Here is a 21364-nt window from a genome sequence, read left to right as displayed (position 1 = left end):
TAGCCAGAGAAAGCTCTTTTGATCCCTACTTGACTCAAGGCTCTGTACTGACAAAACAAATAAACACAACACACACACACACACTTCCACCCTTAAACAACGCTATGTGATATTTTACTTTACATAGAAAAAAAAATGTTTGAGAGCCAAGGCAATTTCGAGTTCTAAGTCTTGCTGCCAACCAACACGATAGTCAATTTGCTATATTACGTTGTGTTGTTGTGCTTAAACATCACTCATCTGTAAAGAGAAAGTTGAATGTAAGACATGGTGAATTAGGTGTGTAAATAGAGACACGTGAGTTTTGTATCCTTTGGTTTGGACCTCAAATGCTTGTTGAAATATGTATTTCAAAAGATACAAAATAATACAAAACTTACACTTGGTGTTCCCTGCATCGAATCAGAATCTCAAGTGTTGTAACAATATTAAGACATTTGTCACCAGAATAGGACTCACTAAACAAAGTATAGCATTTGGACCAGGTGTGATTATTCACACCTGTAATCACAGCCACTTAGGATGTAGAGGTCATGAGGATCAAGGTTGGAGACCAGCCAAAACAGAAAGTAAGATCTCATCTCAATTAACCTGGACATGATGGATTATGCCTATCATCCGATCTACACAAGAGGCAATGAGAAGAACATTTCAGTCAAAGGTTGGCCTGGGGGAAAAATAGGAAATTCTATCTAAACAGCTTAGTAAAAAGTAAAAGAGGCTATATTAGTCAGTGTGAGGTCCAGATTTCATCTCCCCTCTCCCTCCAAAATAAAACAAATAACCCCCTCCAGAAAAGAAAAAAATTCACACAATTAGATAGCAGTTTGTTACTAGGTAACATTGTTTGTCAGTACCCAAGAAGGAATTCCTTAGACTAACTTTATCTGGATTATTCACAGTGAGAAATCATTATCAGTTTGAAACAGGCCATATTAAAACTTGAGAGAAGGTTGCTTGGGAGATGTGTATATATGGAAACATTGCATTTCTATAGAGATACTGACAAAAAGAGATATAACTGGTAGTTAATGCAAGCTCTATAGGAGAATATAGAAAAGAGACATAGGTTGCTATGATCTGAAAGTGTCCCCTATAATTGGACATAGGACCCCTTAAAAGTGTCCTATGTTGAAAGCTTGGCTTTCAGCTGGTGGATCTAATAATTTGAGGGGATTGGATTATGAACCCTTGGATTTAACCCATAGATTAGTTCAGTGAAGTACCCCTGATTCATGGCGTTGTTGGTAAGTGGTAGAAGCCTTTGGAGGTAGGGCCTTCTTGGATTTAGAGCATGTCCTTTAGAGCCACCACTCTGTCTTTGTATGCTTCCTGGTCATCAAGAGGTGAGCAGCCTCCTCTATCACTATAATATGCTGCCTCATCACCTGTCAAAAGCAATGGACCCAGCAAGCCCTGACTGACAGCTCTGAAATCATGAGCCAAATAAACCTTTTCCTCCTTTTAAATTGAATTATCTCAGGTATTTTGTCACAGTGCTGGGAAGGTTTAGCACATAGGTTACCCTGAAAATAGACGTGAGACGGTTATGTGTAGATAAGATGTCAGTTGGGTGAGGTCTTCCATTTAAACTTAGCTCCAGATTTAGGGGAAGCACACGAAGGAAGTATGATGTTTTCACAAAGAAAACACTGAGGAATATATCACATTCTGGTTTGGGTTGGCTCCATGTTCCCAAATCCTTCTGTGCTGTCAGCAAGCATTTATTACAGGGTGCCTGTGATTCTCCTAACTTTCCATATTGTCAAGTCACATATCTCAATTTTCAGATCAGAAAATGTGGTTGCCATGGCCAATGAAAATGAAATTTAAGGCAGGTTTCTTCTCTCTGGGTTCTGAAATTGCAAGAATCTTCCTTCAATCCCCCAGACTCTTTCCTCTGTAGTCACTGATAAGAGCAGAACACGGGGCTAGTTATTAAATTCTCCAAAACTGGAACTTCTTTAGGAATGCCTGCCTAATCAGATGATTTTAAAAGTAAATTCATTTTCTCAGAAAGTAAGAATACCATATTTTAAAAGATTCCACAGCAGTACCCTTTCATTGTAAGCAACTGAAATTCTAACTTCAATTGTCATCCTGAATGATAAATTATTCTAGTTGTGGTGTTGTTTTATTGTGACAGTTTTCTGCTGTCTTGGTACTTCCATCAAATTTTTAGAAAATATTCATTAGAAAGTATTGTACTGGCTGTGAGCTTTACAAGCACATAATTGGTATGGTGTTTCTTTAACTTCTGAGAAATGAATCACCTATCTTTCTAAATGAATTTTGATCTTTGGGAACTGGAAGTTGAATCCACGGCCTAATATTGCATGCTAAGCATGTACTCTATTTACTAGCTACACACTAGCTCTAAAAGTGCCATTTTGAATATTCTGTCAAGCTCCACAATTTACTAATAGCCTCACCATGTGCAAATTAACTTCTTTAAACTGTTTAGTCTGTCATATAGTAGAGTTGAAACAATTACTTCACAGAGATAAAGATTAGATGAGATGATTGTTTAGTGATGTACCTAAATCCAACTCTTTTGCACATTTGGCCACATAATGTCCATATCTTAAGATGGATGGACTCTCGCTGATTAAAGCAGAAATGGAAAACCCCAAATGCCTTAAGTGCAAGGTCTAGCAAATGAAACCCTTTGTGGCAAAGGTCTTTGGTTCTATCCTCCTGTCCCAAAGGGCTCAGAGGCACATTAAGAATGCTTCTACTTTTATTACCAGTCCTCTTTCAAAATCCTAATTCAAGAGCTTATTAGTTGATGCCCAACTGAAGCCACAAAGTTATTATACTTCAATACAAAGTTGAAAGAATAACAGGGAAAGAAGAGGTAATGGATGAAATATGACATGAAAGATGAATGCTGCCTTGGTTGGCACTATAATATAGTCCCAGCGGTGGTGTTTTGTGAGTAGAGAGTTACTGATCAGGATAAATATCTCCTCTTCCATTCCTTGAAATTGCTTCCTTTTTCTGAATAACATCTTCATTACATTACAACTGTTGAGATACTTCCAAGGACTTTCCACTTCCTAGATTTTAGGGAAATAGTTCTTAACATTTTGTAGTTCAGATATTCTTTTGATGATCTTGGGGGATCTAAGACACACACACACACACACACACACACACACACACACACACACACACACACACACCCTCTTGTACTCAGTACTCTAAATTCATCCATAGAGGGCTGGTTCATACCTGGCACCCTCAACAATTAAGGAGGCAAAAGGAAAAGATCCAAAAGGGCTATGAACTTGATAGTAATGTATTTTTTTTGCCATTCCTGGAGCTTGAACTCAGGGCACTATCCTTGGGGTTTCTCAAGGCTAGTGTTCTACCTCTTGAGCCACAGCCCCACTTCTGACGTTTTCTATGTATGTGGTACCAAGGAATCGAACCAAGATTCTTGTTCATGCTAGGTAAGCACTCTACCACTAAACCAAACTCCTGGCCCAGTAAGGCAATTTTGCAGCAAGCATTAGGGATTGATTTTCATTCTCAGTATTATCACAAAATAGTATGCCTATGAACTGCAGGTTATGCAATATGAACAAGGAAGAACGAATCTAAAACTTTCATCCTGTTCTGTGTAATTTTGCCATTCATCACCAGTGACTTGACCATTTCTGAAACCCCAGCTGCAGGTACATACGCTCTGATGAACATCCTTCATTGTCCCAGGCACTTATTCTAGAACTTCTTTCTCTGATAATATCTGTGCACATAAACAGAGCTAACTGTTGCTCTTCAGAATGTCGCTCATCAAAAGAGTATTCCAGTCATATCTACTATTCTACTTTCCTCATCAGAAACTGATTTGTGAAAACTCCTAATCACATATGATATTTTGTACATGCTCTACATGGGAAGACCTTCATGTAGGTGCCAAATATGTAACTAGATGCTCTCTTTTTTCAGGTCTTCCATGATTTCTAGACCCATGAGTGATTTCTAAATCAGGTCCCAAATGGAGATGGATGTGCCAATAAATCCACTGAGTAGCTCCTGACTTGATTCCAAACTTGTACATATATCTCTATGATATTTGTCAAGTTACTTAAAAACATATCTAGACTGAGGTTCAGTCCCATTTCAAGGGCTCTAGATTTTATTACACTCAAGTTGCAACACACAAGTCCAGGCTAGGAATTTGTATAATAGAGTAAAATTCAATTCAAAAAGACAGAGAATGTCTGAAATTTGCATCTGAAAATGCAGAAGTCATACAGCTCATTTGAAATATTTATGCTTCTCACAAGATCGAGAAATTGAAATGTGACACAGAGTCTTTATACGTATTTAGCTGGGAAATGCCACACACATAACAAGGAAGTTCACCCCTACCAGCTCCGTGAAGCTTTCCTGAAGACACTGATTAGACAGACAGATTAAGTGACCTATGCTCTGGAAAAGGAAAGCAAGTATAAAAGACTATCAATGATCCTGTGAACTTCAGGAATGTCATTACTGGGGTAGAAATCCCATATTCATGGGACCATGTGTTAACCCTTTGGTCTCAATGCACAGATTAAGTACCGACTTAGTTGGAATATTTGCTTTCCTGTTAGCTATCAATCACTTCTCAATGAATTCTTCAAATATAACTGCCAACATTTGTGTGTAAGAGATAAAGGGCTTTCTAAGATGGCCCCAACATAAAGATCATGAGCTTCTGAATCATATTAAACAAAACAATAATCTCTCAAAGCTGTCCACATTCAACTCAAAAGTCCCTGGTTATTTGAAGAGAGGCTCGGAGCATTCAATAAACTATTAGCCATCCACATGATAAGGTAAGGGCTACAGCAACATTGCAGTATCTTAGAGACCTAATTCATCTATTTGACTCCATATATATAACAACTACTGAAATGAAAGGTCTACCATTTTCAAAAGTTTTTGCACCCCATCAGCTTTGTCCCCACAGCATTATTCAATGCTGACTAAATGAGGAAGCCAAACCAAATGTTCGAACAGGATTACCAATCTGCATATCATATTACTCAGAACATTTTTAACTATGCATTCAAATTTTGGCCATACTTGAACAAAAGCACATGAAGTTAGCAGTTTTTCCATAGGAAGAGTGAAAAATAGTGATTCAAATCTAAAGCTATTGCCTGATTGCTGTACAATTTGGGTAAATCTTTTTTTTTTTTTTTTGCCAGTCATGGAGCTTGAACTCTGGGCCTGGCACTATGCCTGAGTTGCTTTTCACTCAAGGTTAGCACTCTACCACAATGGAGGAATCAGACTCAGAGTTTCATGCATACTAGGCAAGCACGCTGTCAATAAGCCACATTCCCAAGCCTTGGGCTAATCTTTGAAAAATGCATTTTGGTTTTATCTGTAGAGCTTCTTTCTAGGGGTTCACTGACTATTTTTTAATGGGACATACATTTTTCTTTGCAACTTTTATCACAGAAAATTCTTGCTTCTTCAGCAAAAAATGAATGAGAACTAAACAAAGAAATAACGTTTGGATGGTATGTTAGAAATATGAACTAGTGGTAAATGAGCTCCAAAGAAGAATATCTAACCCAAGGTGGATAGGGGGAGAACAGTGGAAACAATGAGACGTTTGCTGTGAGCAGTGACACATACCTAGACAGAGCTAGCGACTGGATGGAAGGAAAGAGGCTAATTTTCAGGCAGAAATAGCACAACTTTTGAAAGGGTAGGAATGAAAAGCAAGATACATTTGGTAACTAAGTTGCCTAACAAGTTGCTAAACAAAGGAAGCTGACTACTTAGTAAGTCCATATGTATATAACCTAAAGTGGGAACATTATGGGTTCAAGCATTTAGAAATGATTATCAAATGCTTTAACATTAATCTATGGGGAGTGCTGGGCTTTACTCTGAGAACAAAGAGTCATGTCCAAAAAGCTTAAGGAAGTTATTAAAATGAATAAATGTGTTATAGTAAGTGAATCCTGGTACTTTTGCAAAAGCCAGAGGAGGCAAACCTGAAGATCTGTCAAGGTTATTCCCATAATTAAAATAAAAACAAAAACAAAAAGTGTGAATTAAAGCAGGGGTGAGATGAAGACAACAAAATGGGTTGAAAAGAGCAATAAATCCACCAATGTTTTTTGTAAGTTTAGTTATATGAAAATGTGGAAATTCATGAGGAGAAATGAAATTTAGATACAAACATGCATTGCAGAATAATCTATGAGTAGTATTTCATGAGTTATATTTAAAACATTTTATTTAGCAAAGAGAATACAAATTACACTAAGATATGCTTATCTACTTGATTTTTCCCTAAACAAATTCACTGTTTTAGAAATTTTTCAGTGGAGTAAATGCAATACTTAATGTATATATAAAACTAAACAAGACATTTATAAATAGAAGAAACATTTCAAAAGTGAAGTGCCAAATATGAAAATGAAACTTTCAGTTTTCAAAAGGGACTCACGGTCTAACCTTGATGGTATTGAACTTACAATCTTACCTTCACTTCGAAATGCAGAGATTATAAGCACTTAACACCACACCAAATACTTCGCCTTTTATTTTACCAAATAGGTCATGTCATATAAAAGAGTCTCTTTCTCTTTTATGTCTTCATTACTGGGGATTGAATCCAGGGCTTTGTGCATATGCTCTACTTTTTGAAACATATCCCCAGTTGTTTGGCTATTTTACTTGGGACAGTAGTGTAGTTTGTACTAAGTCAACGCCTCAATCTTTCTAGGCTGGTGTGATATCTCCGAACCACACCTCCAGCCCTATTTATTACTGATTATCTTAAAGGTAGTGTCACTTTCCCTCTGGGCACATGCCTAAGCTGTCCTATCACTTAAGTTTTTCCTGTCACTGCCAGAATCATAGGCACACACCACTGTACCCAGGTTCTTTCTGTGGAGAATAAGTCTTACAGACTATTTTTTCCTACCTGGGCTGGCCTTAAACTATAATCCCCCAGTGTGAACCCACCCTTCCTTAGCCTTTCTACATCATTACATTGATGGAACTCAAAACTTGTCAAGTACTAAAATAGTGTAATGTGGACTTGAACTGAGGTCCACTTGATTACAAGGTTTCTATTCTATGATTACAAACTAGTGAAGGAATTAAAAAGGAGGCAGAAGAATAATGTAAATAATAACTATGTAGCAATATAGAGAAAAAATGAAGAAGAAAGAGTCTGAATGTAGAAAAACCCCATGAAAATACAAGGTAATCACCTGGTGAATGATACAGGAAATGCTGGCTTTGAGATGTTTGTGAACTGAGCTAATAACATTGGCATTATCCAGATGGGCACTGATGTTTTATCCTATGAAATTCAAGTTATCAAGAGTCTTGCATCTCACTGACTGGAGGACAAGAATAGGAGGAGCTAATAAAGAGAAATTTCTATACTGGGACTTGGTCTTATCAAGAATATCTGGAAAGCTGGGTGCTGGTGGCTCATGCATATAATCCTAGCTACTCAGGAGGCTGAAATCTGAGGAACACAATTCAAAGACAGGCTAGGCACAAAGCCTGTGAGACTCTTATCTCCAATTAACCAGCAGAAAACTGGAAGTGGTGCTGTGGCCCAAGTGGTAGAGTGCTAGCCTTGAGCTGAAGAGCTCAGGGACAGCACCCAGACCCTGAGTTCAAACCTCATGACCAACAACAACAACTATACATATATATATATATATATATATATATATATATACACACACATATATATATGGAGAGAGAGAGAGAGAGAGAGAGAGAGAGAGAGAGAGAGAGAGAGAGAGAGAGAGAGAGAGAGAGAGAGAGAAGAAAGTTTTCAGAGTAACCTTAGGTGAATGCTCGAAATTCTGTCTATGTGTTATAATGAAATAGGAAGCAATCTGAGACCCAGTAAAGAAAATGAAGTTAGAGGCAGGTAAAATGTAGATTCCTGGAAAAGTGGTATAGTTTATAAAGCTATTGTTAGAAGAAGGAGAGATGAAAATGGATTGTAGAAGACCTGGATTCCTAACTAAGCTCAGGGTTTGGCAACAACCCTTATAAATAAATTTCCTCAGAAGGATTCTTTACTCAATGTAAATGTTTACTGAGTACTTCAGTGCGCTCAGCAATGTGGCCCAGGAATGATAAATGCATGTCCTTTTCTAGGATGCCAGCAATAATTTTTATATGATTATTTGGAATCTTAAGAAATGTGATATCACATGGGAAATAATATTTTAAACTTTTAATGCTCATTGTGACTTGTTGAGAATCAGAATGGTTTTTTTTAATCGTCTTTGCCTGTCTGTCCTCGGAGAACCTGCTTTGTGAGCTTTCAAGAGACACTGAAGATGTTGCACAATGGCCTACATCACCAGTGTTGTGGGCCTGGAGCCTGAATTTTCTTCCTGTGAACTGAATGGGCTAAAGCCCCAAGTGGCTCCAGAAAAGCTGGATGTCCACCAAATGAACTATATAAATGTTTCCCTTGGGGCCATGTAGGAAAAATACCAGTGAAAGACCAACTGACTCACAGGTTACAAACCCAGATTCTACCTTCAAATGATCCTTCAATGACATCATAAGAAACAAAGCAAGACACAGTTTTCTGGGAGCATTCCAGCAAAATAGCTTCATTGTTTTTCCATGACCTGCCTGAAAGAGATTTTTATGGCCACACAGTCCTGGTTGGTAAGCAATCACATCACTACTTCGGGCATACTAGAGCAAATATGCACTTGCCTCCTGTCTCAGCTCATGCAAAAATTTGAAAAGACATGAATTGAGTTGACACATTTGTGAGAAATGGGAAAGGACTGGAAAGAAAGGATTTTATATATTCTCTGATGATAGAGTGGTGATTGATTAGCCTGATTCTTGCCATTCTGTGTCTCATCTGACTCCACCAGGCCAAATGACCACCCAGCTAGTGCTCTAATCTGTGGCCCTCACCTTTCTTAGGAGCCAGTACCACCCTTCAGTATGTAAACAGATATGTCTGCTGTCCTTCAACTGCTATTCTTACCAGCCCTCTTGACATAGCACATTCTGATCTGCGCTCCTACACTAATGAGGATGACTTATTGCTTATTATACTACATTTGTCAGACTTGCTTGGGCATCAACATAATTCCCCTGTATCAGCAGTCCCACGAGGGTGCCAGGATGCAGCAAGCAGCAAGCTCAAGTTGCTGAGTGATGTCAAATAAAGGCAAGCTTTCCCTAACTTATGCATTTTACTGCCAGGTAGCTGCTCATGCTATGTTCTCCTTCTTAACTTCAGGAGCTTAGTATTTCCCTGTGAATGCAAGAGTGATCATTCCTGGGAAATGAATCATATTAGTAAATTGGATAAATATTTATGTCATATATTCTGGGTCACAACGTTAGACTTGAAGTCAGACCCTATTATTTTCCTGGAAGAATGTCAAGCTGGTAGTAGAAACAAATTAAAACCTTGAAAGAGAAGATAGAATACTTTAAGTGAAAAGTGCTTGTTTTTCTCAAGCCATTTGTGTGTCTCATGGAATATCTGTCCAGTGGATGGATGTGGCAACATCAACATTCTCTCATTAACCTTAATGCCTGGGTAGTGTCTTACGTTTTTTATTTTCTAGTAACATGCAACCTCCCAAACAGGTGGGAACCAAGGGAATCAGTTTCAAGTTGAAGAGACTCAAGAAAGTTCAGTTGGATTACCCTGAATATGGAGAGTTTTGGAGGGCAATACAAATAAATTGAAAGATCATTCTTATCCAGGGGCTGTTTTGTAGTTCTTTGTTGAGACTGAAATGTAGCTTGCATAGAGCTGGTTTTCAACAATGCCATTTTCCATAGTCTCTCCTCAAAATCCTGCTCCAAAATCCCTATGCCAACACTGAACATTGCTTTGTCTCTTAGATTCTATTTTCTTTAGTTCACCCCCTTCCAGCTAGCAAATAAGCTGTCTTTACCCTCAACAGGAAAGTGATTGCTTATGATCAACATGTCATAGTAGCCAAGAGAAAACATTTGTGTGTATTATATTTTTCTCCAAGATTGCTGCTTACCTAAAGTTTTCATTTTGTTTTGGACCCACTATTCCAAACTGTATATCCCTAGTTAATTTAAGCTTTCTGTAGCATTTATTGATTAGATTATATTAGTATTGTGAAATATGTTTCCAGACTTTAAACTTTCCAATTAGCTCTTTGTCTCTCAATAGCATTCCTTTTGCCTCTTATTATAATACATTCATTCCAATTTTCAAAACTGTTCTACTCATTATCACTCTCCTAGGTCCTGTCAGAACACTAAGAGGTAATAGCATCTTAAAGTATTCTTCCCCAAACAATTTGCATTTAAATAGAATTCAAAGCATCAATGGAAGGTAATGTTCTTAAAAAGTAAAAGTTTGCTATTATTTGAGAGATAAAAGAGAACAGAGAGTTAAGGACAGAATGAAGGCTTTTTAACAAGAGCCTCTGTGTTTCCTAGAGGTCAATTCCCCTGGTTAGGAATAATAATGTTAGTGCACTCCAGATCCAATGAGGTGAGAATCTATCTTGCTCTCCTGTCTTTATAATTAATACCTTCCTTACATTCACATGAACTGCTAATAGATGGGATTCATCGCACAAACCTGCCAAGCAGGTCTAATCTATCCAGATTATACAGGGAGTAAGCAGTGATGCTGGGATTTAACTCAGCCTTTCTCATTTAAATGCCCCATCTTGGTTTTAGTTTATCTTTATAATACCTATTTTTGGCTTTACGACATTCCCTAAATTAATTTTATTAATGTTAATCTTTTGTTCCAAGATCATATTCTATCTGTTCTTTTCTTTTATCAGAAATAGGTTTTGTATTGTCTCAGATTTAACAACTCTTCTTACAGTTCAAGGGCAAAATAACACTTGTGCCTAGATTTTTGACCAACATTCTCCAAAGTTGCTTATGGCCATTTGATAAACTGGATTGCCTTCTCAAAAGCAAAAACCTTTAAACATAGAAATAAACAAGACTATGGTTTCACACATATGCAAAAAATGCTTTCATTCTAATTTTGAAATCATAAGATTTATAATTTTAATTACTGTATTATAATCATGAGTTATATTATCTATAACTAGTCATTTTTAGGGACATAGTTTTACTTGTTTGTAAGTAGTTAGTAAATACAACCAGAAATGTTATGAATGTTTAGAAAAACTAAAAATTCCAACGTGTATCATAATAGCACAACTGATGCTGCAGGTAGAATATACTGGGCTCCAAAACAATAGTAGATAAGTAAGTAAAAAGGAAGTAAAAATATGACTGATTCACCAATTTAGAAATTCTATCAATGTCTTAATATTTTTTCTAAACACACACACACACACACACACACACACACACACACACACGACAAAACAATGTCACCAAGAGTCTGCATCACTGCTGGAAGCCACCAATGGTGTATCATAAGAGTGTCAGCAATCTTCATTCCGTTGAGGACTACTATTTCTGTGGGTCATGCTTTCTAGAGATATATTTTTTTTATGAAGCAGAAAAACTTCCTGCAGAAACAGAGGGAAGACAGAGGCTCCTGTTTCACTCAGGTAGGGATTTCTTCTAACATTCCTCAAACAACAGTGACAACTTACCAACAAGATCATTCACACGACTAACAATTTCATGTCCAAAACATGAATAATTCCATCTTGACTAATGTATGGAGCAAATAATTATGTTGATGTAAATATATGGGACAGGGGAGAAAACATTTCTAACAGATCATTGATGGGGTGAGAAACAAAAGGAAGGATCCACTCTCAAAAATAAATGCTCCAACAAGCAATCTCATGCCTCACCTAACATGCCATATGCTTCTCATGGGTGTTTGGTTACTCTGCTACATATTAAATTTTCCCTCCAATTACCTTGCCGACTAAAACAATATCCAGATGAGTTTTTCATGGTTGCACTAACTGTCAGTAATAAATGATAATGAAGGCATCATCATTGTTAAACACAAGGATAAAACACAGTGTTCACTGTTTCAACACAACTTGGCTCTTAAAGCACGCAGGAATCCAAATGCTACTCAAATGATCTTTCGCTCTTTGATCAGCAATTTAGACCTTTTTTCTTTTCTCCCTAAGGCTGATAAATAGCTCTATGGATTGCAACAACCATGAAGCTTTGTAGCGCGAATTCATCCCTTCTGTTCTCTTTAGTTATGACTACAGAGCGGCATTTGTAACCAAATTACCTTCAGAACAATAGCAACATAAACAAAGAGTCTGCTCTAATGCACAGTCCGTGAATGCAATGTGAAGTGTTCCTCTATTAGGCTGGGTACCGTTTCCCTCCACACCCCCCTTCCCCAGGCTTAACCATGCTGAAGTCGGCATTTAGGCTGGGAACAAAGCGTTACTAGAAAGCAGAGATCTTCTCAGGCATCAGCCGCTTTGCTTTCTGTAATTCTTAAGCAATATAAGAACTCGATGTAAAGGAACCAGTACCTTCAAATGAGAGCATTCCAGCACAGGGGTATTGTCTTGCCGGCTGCTGGGCAGAACAAGTTGCTGGGTCATCTATCTGTGCCTCTTCTCAGGGGTCTGCTGGGTAGCAGCCGCCAATGTAAGAAGGAGCTGGGACGACATTGCTGTGGTGTTCATCCGCAACCAGCCCAGCTCAGTGCTGCTGCTTGCCTGCAGGCACCAGCTCTTTGGACCCTCTCCATCCTATTGGCTGCTTCCTGGTCTCACGGTACTGTTCAGCCTTAACCTTTGGCTGTCTTCAATAGCTTTTCCCTAGGGAGAGTTAGAGAAATTGCTGTTAGGGAGTAAGTGGCAGGTTAAATTGAATTTTTTTTTTAAACCATTGACATAATTTTCTATGAATACGTCTAGTGTATAATTTTTTAATATTCCATCTCTAGCTATAATCTAGCCTGAAGAAACCTCATAAAATCGATAGGAATTAATAGTAGCAGTTTTGTTTCCTCCCTGAAAACATCTTGAGTTTAAGACATGCATAACACACATAGAACGATCAGTGACACTTTGTAGTGTGGCTTATCTGTATCATCAGCCTTAATAAAAACAATTGGAAATGACAGAATATATTAAGAGAGTTATTAAAAATGCCAAGAGATGCAGTTGGGTAATTCCTCTGGCACCATCTCAAGGAAGTATTTGTAATTTATTTTATATAGCCCTGATGTGTGTGTGTATATACATATATATATATATAAACCAGTGACAGTCATAACCTTTATGTAAAAAGAGAAAAAAATATTTTCCTCTATAAGATTTCTTTAAAAAGAGCAGAATTAAAAAAATATACATCTTTATTTTCTTCTTTTCATATATCAGATTCAATTTTCTCAAGAATTTAGAATAGGGTATTGAAATAAATACCCAGTTTCTTTTTCAAAGCAAAACATCAAATTAAAGATGGCGAAGGAACTATATACTTTAAGCTTTGCTCAGTCTCAAAATCTCGCTAAAAAGGACGGCACAGTTTTTATTTATAAGGACAAAATAGTGGGAAAATAGCAAACCAAACTTAGAAAAGCAGAAAACACGCAGATTGATGGTTTGGTGAACAAATAGTTAATTCCTCCCACTGACAATGGGTCAAGTCAAAAAGCAGTGGTACTTAACCCACAACTCTCACAAGCTCTGGAACTGGTAGCATAGCAGACATTTGGAAGAGTAAATGAAGGTGAAACTGAAAACAGCAGGTGAAGCTGAGCTCCTGCCAGTGGCTCATGCCTGTAATCCTAACTATGCAGGGGACTAAGATCTCAGGATTACGGTTTGAAGCCAGCCCTGGCAGAAAAGTACTCAAGATGTTTATTTGCAATAAACTACTCAGAAAATACCTGAATCCACTCTGTGGCACAGTGTAAAGTGCTAGCCTGAGCACAAAAGTTCAGGGTCAGTTGAGTGCCCAGGCCCTGAGTTCAGGCCCCAGGACAGCAAAAACAAAACAATATAAAACCAATAAACAAACAAAAGAAAGCAGCAGATGAGTACCTGGCTGAAGCAAGTCTATCATGACGAGTTCAAAGCTAGCTTGGGCTACATAGCAAGTTAAGTTCCTGCCTGGGATACACAATGAGACACTGTCTCACCAACCCAACAACAAGAAATGGGAATAGAAGCATGTCATTAAGAGATAAGGAAATAAATATTAGAAGGACTAACTAAAATTTTACTTTAGTTCTTTCTGACAAATGGAATTGCAGGTACTGTTGGGATTTTGTTTATTTTTGTTTGTTTTCTGGTGCTGGTCCTGGGGCTTGAACTCAAGGCCACGGCACTGTCCCTTCACTTTTATGCTCAAAGCTAGCACTCTCCCACTCGAGTTCTATTTCTGTCTTTTTGGTAGTTAATTGGAGATAAGAATCTCACAGATTTACTTGCATGAGCTGACTTTGAATAGTGATCCTCATATCTCAGCCTCCTGAGTAGCTAGGATTACAGATGTGAACCATTGTGCCTGGTGATCGTGTTTTTCTAAATCATTGAATCCAATTCTCTTTATACATCTAATACTAATGAAAATGAAGTAGTGAAACATTGAACAATATTTACATGATAAAATTTCCTCACCCAAGAGAAATAAAACGGGGTTCACCATTTAAGAGCTGTACTTCTACAAGTCTTACTAATTTGGTTTTCATTTCAAATTTGTTTTCTATCTAAGAAAAAACATATGACTTTGAAAGCAATGAAAATTAAAGTAATACACAAGTGTTCCTGAGTATATGTATGGTATTAAGCTATATGTTTAATGTCTCAAATAGAATTCATTTCAATAACTAAGTAAATTGTCTATCCGAAGTTCTTTTAATGGTTGTGACTCATAACTAATTCTTGGTAAGCTCACTTAACTTGTTTGATAGGCAGAGCTTATTTGGGTAGTGGATGAAATTTGACTTTAATTCTATGGAGATGTAGGAAGAAATGAGGAGTCTAAACTTCACTCAGGTAAAGGAAACAGCCAAGAGCTTCTTACCAAATCACTAATATAAGTTGCTGAACTTATGTAAAACTCTCTGGGAACAGAAGAGCTTCCAGTGGGATCACCAAATGCTTGGCATGTCTGTATCTCATCCTACTGGGATCTTCAGGGCCAATGGAATGCATACATCTGTTGTCTCCTAGTAGATGGACAATATTTTTCCCCCAAATATTTTCCAAAGGACCTGACTGAGGCTTTTCCTGAGAAGGTACTCCTCTTACCATACATATGTGAGGAGGTTTCACTGGTTTATTTCTGGTTTTATTATAGATGTGATTTTAAGTAGACAATGCACCATGGACATTCCTGTCTATGATTGAAAACTTTTCAGTGTGTTTGAACTTTGTAGGGAGCCTGTTGATATCTGTAAAAGCTATTGCTGACCCTTTTTTTCTGTGTGTTTTCTTGGAAGAAGCCCTTTTCTTTTTCTTCTTTGGAAGTTTCTTTCTCTTTGCCTTTAGTTTAAGTGCTGCTGTTTTGCCTCTCAAAGCCTCTCTTAATCAGTTCCTCAGGAACTCTTTTTTTCCCATAGGAATTACTTCTAGAAGTTTCTCCATATCATTTTCATCCACTCGCAAGAATCAGTTGTCTACCATCTTAACTATAGCCTGTTGATTTCTGTATCCTCTCCATGCTTGACAAGTTCTTTGACATGAGTCCAAAGAATGGATTTCTTGAGTGTTTTCTTCCAGGTTTTCTTTTGCAGGAATTGGATGACATCACTCCAAGCCCAAGCATAGTCAGAAATGTTGGTTTCTTCCCAGGATGGCTCCAGTGTCATCTCTGAGCAAAGATACTCAGAGAATAGGCCTTCTAGTTGTCATGATGCCTTGTTTTACTAGATGGGTCTGAGAGTTTGTGCCTGAAGGGAGAGAGACTATGTTGATAATAGGATATAGGTTACCAATACAAAATTGTGCAGGAACCTTATCCTTAACAAATCAATCTCAAAAGATAGGTTATTCTCCCAGTAATATTCCCTCAGTTCTCTGGGATAACAATTCAAGCAGCATCTTGACAGAGGAACTAGGTCGTGTGTGACTTGTTAATGTTCTTGTGGTACACTGGCAATGTGTACTTACTGCTATGCCAATGGCCCTGGGGTTCCCACAATACCAGGTCAAAAAGGACATAAAGGTTTTCAATCAGTCACTTGAAACATTACCTGCAAGCCAGAAGAGTGTTCTTCTGACCTTAAAAGCTTTGAACTCTGGCATTACTTGACTTCATACAGATGAAATTTTTTTAGACATCCATTTCCAGAATAGTGACTTTCATCCATATTAAAGATTTTCTCTGGCAAGGCATTTCCTCCATAATCTTACCTAGAGTTTCTGACAATTCATTCACTGTCTTTACATTAGCATTCAGAAACTCATGCTTTCTTTCACATCATGTACAAGATAAGGATTATTAGTTTTGTTTTAGTTCTTCTATGTGGTTCTGGAGACTTGCCTCAGACCCTTGTTCTTGCTAGGCAAGTGCTTTTGCATTTATGATACACCACCCGTCCCTTAGTTTTAGATTTGTTTTGCAAGTAGAGTCATGCGATTTTACCTGGGGTGACCTTAATAGTGAACTTCTGATCTGCCTCTTGTGTAGCAGGGTTAAAATTATACACTACCATACCCATACCCACTGTGATTCTTGAATCATTGCAACCTAGCAGCAAATTCAATGTTATATTCCTTATTATAGAGTTTTCCTTTGGCTATGTCCATCATGGTACAGAGAAGCACATTCTTCTCTGTTTCTGGTCCTCACCACTAGTTTAGTCACATCTGCTACAGGCCATTCTTGAATTGTTCTTAGTCGTCTCACTTTCAAAGAAGCAGCGGCTTTAGCAGCCTCCATCTCCTTGCTCTTGTCCTTCAGGCCCACAGCTGTGGTAGAATGAACCAGGCTCGACTGGCGAGCAATGCCCGTTACTCATTGATTTACAATTTTCAGTTTGGTATCCAGGTCAATCACTTGACTTAGTCTCTTATTGTCAACATTAGCCAAGAATGTTGTACACATAAAGAGCATGATGTACAAAATAACAAGAGTATATCAAGCATGGGATAAAGTGATACAATTGAGAGATGTAGGATGCACCATATTATGAAGTAAATTCTAGCACAGTAAATTGTTTGTGGCAGTGATAGGCATTAAAACCAGGGTCTCGCACAATCTAGGTAAGTGTTCTACCACTAAACTGCATATCCTGTGGCCTACTTGTAGAGTGCTTGCCTAGCATGTGCGAAACCCTGCGTTCGATTCTTTGGTACCATTCACATAGAAAAAGCCAGAAATGATGCTGTGTCTCAAGTTGTAGAGCATTAGCCTTTTAAAAACTCAAGGATGGTGCCAGGCCCTGAGTTCAAGTCCCCAAACTGGCAAAAAATAAATAAAATGCATATAGTCTAGTAAGTATCTTTTTTAAATTGTAATTAATAGAAGGGTTACATTATATTCACCAGATAGAGGTGTATTACTTCACAAACACTGATACCCTTTCTCATGTCATGGTGCCCATTTCACTCCCCCCCTCCACCGGCTCTTTTTGATTTCCCCCCTTCCCTATCCAATTTCAAATAACCAATTAAGCACATATAAAATATATCAGATAACAAGGTGAAATATTGTAACAATATGAGATAACCAAGGGACAGCAAAAGAGATGAGAGATAACATAGTACATTAAGGACAACAATCACTCATTATATGGCTTTTGCTTCTATATCCTGCAGGTCCTTTCATTTAGCCTCATACTATATGGCCTTATGTATCTAGGTTTTGTTCTATTGTAAATCTCTGCTAGGAGAGCCCAAGGTTCTACTGATTATGACAAATGAGGAAACCATTGAGCCTAAGTTACTTTGAGTCTGGCTCACTTCACTTAATACGATTTTTTCCAACTCTTTCCATTTCCTTACAAATGAGGCAATGTTGTTCTTTCTAACTGCAGCATAGAATTCCATTGTCTACAAATACCACATCTTGTTGATCCACTCATCAACTGAGAGACATCTGGGTTGGTTCCATATCTTTGCTATGGTAAATAGTGCTGCAATGAACATCACTGTGCTAGTGGATTTAGTATGTCCTTGTTTCTGGACAATAGGGTAAATGCCAAGTAGTGGAATTGCTGGGTCATAGGGGAGCTCTATGTTTAGTCTTTTGAGAAACTGCCATACTGCTTTCCATAGTGGTTGAACGAGTTTGCACTCCCACCAACAGTGTAGTAGTGATCCCTCCTGGCCACATCCCTGCCAGCATCTGTTGCTATTAGATTTCTTGATCCTAACCATTCTAACTGGAGTGAGGTGGAATCTTAGAGTTGTTTTGATTTGCATTTCTTTTCTGACCAGAGATGTTGAGCACTTCTTCATGTGTCTATAGGCCATTTTTGTTTCTTCTTCAGAGAAGACTCTCTTTAAGTCTTTGGCCCATTTTTTAATGGGATGGTTGTTACTTTGGAGATTAGTTTGGGAGTGATTCAATTTTTTGAGTTGTTGATATATTTTAGATATGAGGCCTTTGTCCGTTGTTTGGTTGGTGAAGATCTTCTCCCACTCTGTAGGCTTCCTGATTAGTTTACTAGCTATGTCCTTTGCCATACAAAAGCTCTGCAGTTTAATGCAGTCTGACTGATCCAGCCTTTCTCTGATTTGTTGTGATTCTTGGTCCTTATTAAGAAAGTTTTGACCTGTGCCAAGGAGGCCTAGTGTATCTCCTATTCCTTCCTGTAAAGTTTTCAATGTGTCAGCTTTTACCTAGAGATCTTTGATCCATTTGGAGTTAATTCTAGTGCAGGATGACAAAGAAGGATCCAACTTTAGTTTTCTGCAGGTGCTTAACCCTGTTCTGCCAGAACCATTTGTCGAAGAGGCTGTCTTTCTTCCAGTCTATTTTTTTGGCTCCTTTGTCAAAGATTAGGTGGCCATAGATCTGTGGTTTAATATCTGGGTCCTCAGTTCTATTCCATTGGTCTTCAGGCCTGTTCTTGTGCCAGTACCAAGCTGTTTTGATCATTATAACTCTGTAATAGAGTCTAAATTTTGGTATTGAAATTCCTCCTGCACTGTTCTTTCTGCTAAGAAGTGTTTTTGCTATACGGGGTCTTTTATTATTCCTTATGAAATTTTGGATTGCCTCTTCTATTTCTTTAAAGAATGCCATTGGGATATTGATGGGTATTGCGTTGAATTTGTAGATAGCCCTTGGCAAGATTGTCATTTTCAAGATGTTGATTCTTCCAATCCAGGATCATGGGAGGTTTTTCCATTTCCTCAGTTCTGCTTTAATTTCTTTTTTCAGGGTTTTAAAGTTTTCATCAAAAAAGGTCCTTTACATTCTTAGTTAAGGTAATTGCTAGGTACTTTATTTTCTTTGAGGCTATTGCAAAAGGAGTTGCTTTCCTGATTATTGCCTCATTCTTCTCACAGTTGGCATAGAGGAAGGCATTTGATTTTTGAGGGTTAATTTTATAGCCTGCTACCCTTCCAAAGTTTTGAATCAGCTCAAGGAAGTAAGCATCTTTTTTAAAAGGTAGAAGTACATTTCAGAGCAATGATGAAGTGATTACGTACAGCAAATACATAACCATGTTACAAATTGTCAGGTTAGTTCTCTTCTCATTGCTATGACAAAATACATAAACAACCTAAAGGAGTTAGGATGCATTTTGCTTATATCAGAGATTTTAGACCATCATGGTAAGAATTGTGTTGTAGTTCAAAAATATGAACTCAAGGACAATGCTTGGGCCTTGAGTTCAAGCCCCATGACTGATATGATTCCTTCCCTTCAAGTCCACCTCCTACTGTACACTTCCCAATAATAACATCATACTATGAATCCCTGAAGGCATGAGACCATTTATTGGGGCAGAACCCTCATGAAACACAACCCTCTGCAAATAATCACAGACACACTTAGAGGTGTGTCTAGACATTTTTCAATCTGACCAAGTTGACTATCTAATTTAATCATCACAGCTATTTGTTATCATTATGAAGAGTTTGGCCTATTGATAGAGTGCTTGCCTAGCATGCACTGGGTTTGATTCCTCGGTGCTACATGTACAGAAAAAGCAGGAAATGGTGCTGTGGCTAGTTAGTATAGTGCTAGCCTTGAGAAAACCCAAATGACAATGCCCAGGCCCTGAGTTCAAGCCCCAGGACTGGCAAAAATAAAGTTTTTAAAGAGGAGTTGTGAACTGTACCAAACGATAGGTGTTATGCTTGTATGTGATTGATAGTGTACTGAGATTGTTTAAACAGCATCACCACACAACAGTAAATATCGTGTCATTCCGGTGACATGATGGTCATCACATCAGTAGGTAAAAGTAATGTTTCAACTCTGGTTTAATATGATGGGGTCATCATCAAATATGTGCTTTTTATGTTGAATGACTCATTACATGATACCAGAACGTTCTCAGCAGGCTCAGGTCCCTAATCTGAGATATGATTATCTGAGCCCAGAAGAATCTTTTTTTATATCATATTTCTTTTTTATTGTAATTAAGAAAAGGGTTACATGATATTTTCCATATAGAAGGTGCATTAATTCACATACATTGATACCCTTTCACATGTCTTGGTACCCTTTACCCTCCCCCACCGCCCCCCCCGTCTTGGTTTTCCCCCCTTCCCTATCAAATTTCAAATAATCAAATACAAATAAATTCAATATATCAGAAAAAAAAGTGAGGTACTGTAACAATATGAGATAACCAAGGGACAGCAAAGGAGATGAGAGATAACATAGTACATTAAGGACAACAATCATTCGTTGTATGGCTTTTGTTTCAATATCCTGGAGGTCCTTTCAATTAGCTTCATACTATATGGCCTTATGTATCAAGGTTTTGCTCTATTGCAGATCTCTGCTAGTAGAGCCCAAGGTTTCTACTGATTATGACAAATGAGGGAAACCATTGAGCCTAAGTTCCTTTGAGTCTGGCTTATTTCACTTAATATGATTTTTTCTAAGTCTTTCCATTTCCTAACAAATGGGTCGATGTCGTTTTTTCTGACAGCAGCATAGAATTCCATTGTGTACAAAATTATAAACATCACATTTGATGCTTTGAACTTACAAAAATTTCCAGGTATGATTAAAGGCTGCCCAATTTACTTCTGGGCTATGCGTGGAACTAATAGAAGAGTAATTTAGACATCTACCATTTATCAAATGAGAAGGACTTAGAAGGTCAAATGTGTATATTAAATCTTCATTTTTCATACCTGAAATACCACAATAATCAAATGTCTAAATCCTTACCTTTTTCAGTGGCAAGTAAGTTTAAGGAAAATCTTCTTACAATGTAGCAGAGCTTCTCTCTCAATCCTGTATTACTGTTCAATGTTTGATTTTGTGTCTCATATAA

The 21364-nt window shown here is 37.8% G+C and overlaps 1 protein-coding gene across 1 annotated transcript in view; it reads right to left on the bottom strand.

Moving 5' to 3' along the window:
• The window catches only part of Sorbs2 (sorbin and SH3 domain containing 2), a 293671-nt gene extending 281057 nt beyond the window's left edge, over positions 1-12614 (bottom strand). The window contains exon 1 of the mRNA XM_090354066.1: positions 12471-12614. The gene's annotated coding sequence lies outside the window, so the exon portion shown is untranslated. The remainder of the gene's footprint in view (positions 1-12470) is intronic.
• Between the last annotated feature and the right edge of the window lie 8750 nt (positions 12615-21364).

Source organism: Megascapheus bottae, chromosome 20 (assembly GCF_031878675.1).
Source record: "Megascapheus bottae isolate mThoBot1 chromosome 20, mThoBot2.hap1, whole genome shotgun sequence".
NCBI classification, from domain to species: domain Eukaryota; kingdom Metazoa; phylum Chordata; class Mammalia; order Rodentia; family Geomyidae; genus Megascapheus; species Megascapheus bottae.
This window is presented reverse-complemented; position numbering and strand designations above follow the sequence as displayed.